Genomic DNA, 1269 nt, shown 5'->3' with positions numbered 1-1269 from the left:
TCCACAGCAGGATTCAATAGGTTTGAAAGATCTCTCTGGGATTAGAATATCTTTAGCAATACCGTCTTTTTTAGTTTTAGACTTTGTAATGTATTATTTTCCTTAAGGAAATAACAAATAATGCTATTAACTTCGTCATTAAAAATTTAAAATAATTATTTTAGACTATCTACATATTATATATAGTTCAGTAAAAGAATTATTTAAAAAATAAAGAATAAAAGTCATAAAATATTGAATTTATGATTAAAATTTATTTAAAAATTGTATTGACGGTTTCCAATCGTACCTGATTTCTGGAAAATTTTTTCTTATTTTTAATCCACGAATCTTCATTTCTAGTTCTTTTTCTACCTTGTTTCATTTTAATATCTTTTTCTTTTTAATTAATATTCTCAAAAATATCTCAAAAATCTCAATAATCTCAAAAAAATGCTTTTCCAACTATTATAAGAAACAATCACTTCGCTGATTCTATGCTTTATTTGTAGAATTTCATACAAGATGACAAAAAAAGTTACTGTTGTGCATTTGTTTTGGTAAGATTGACTTGATCTTCACGTCGTTCGCTGCAGCGCGTACGTAGCCGGCCAGGCACGTTTTTGCGCAGCGTCAAGATTACAGCTTGGATTTTAAAACATTCATGATTTTCGAACTATTAATCTAATAGATCTAAAACTTTCCAGAAAACTTCTTTGAACCTTAATAAACAACTTTCTCACTGAAAGCTTTCCGTAGCTTAAAATGCGTTCGCTAAACGAGGCACTTGAAGGTTAAAATTCATGATTTTTGCATTGACTCAAGAAAAAATTAATAACTTTTTTGTTTATTACAATATTCTCGTTTTTCTTTCTTAGATAGTTTCAGAAGACTTAAACACGTGCTTTGTATTGGGGAAATCGGGAAATGATGAAAATTGGCTAAATTAGCGCGAGTTGAAGTGAAAAAAGATTGGAATTTTTTGTTTTAGAAAAATCCACTTTTTACCAATTATCTCAAAAACTACAAAACCTATAAATTTTTGCAAGAGTAAGAAAAGATGCGCCTTGAAATTCTCTACAAGTATCAGTCTTTAAAATTGAAATTAGAAAGATTTTTAAAATTGACACTCAGGACAATACTTCTCAGGCTGAATCCGGCCGTGTCCCTTTTTGGTCGCCAGCGGTTCATATATATACCAGGTGTATACATATGAAACCGGTATTGCCATTTAGCGGCCAGTAGGCACACTTGTAGGCACTGTCGGAACTTACCATTTGTGCTAATTGG

At 30.6% G+C, this 1269-nt stretch overlaps 1 protein-coding gene across 3 annotated transcripts in view; it reads left to right on the top strand.

The window, feature by feature from the left end:
* The window catches only part of LOC117173240 (carboxypeptidase D-like), a 43086-nt gene that overhangs the window by 39182 nt on the left and 2635 nt on the right, over positions 1 to 1269 (top strand). The window lies entirely within an intron of this gene.

The sequence above is a fragment of the Belonocnema kinseyi genome, chromosome 5 (genome assembly GCF_010883055.1).
Source record: "Belonocnema kinseyi isolate 2016_QV_RU_SX_M_011 chromosome 5, B_treatae_v1, whole genome shotgun sequence".
NCBI lineage: Eukaryota > Metazoa > Arthropoda > Insecta > Hymenoptera > Cynipidae > Belonocnema > Belonocnema kinseyi.
The sequence above is the reverse complement of the archived record's forward strand: the minus strand, read 5'-3'. Positions and strand labels throughout refer to the sequence as shown.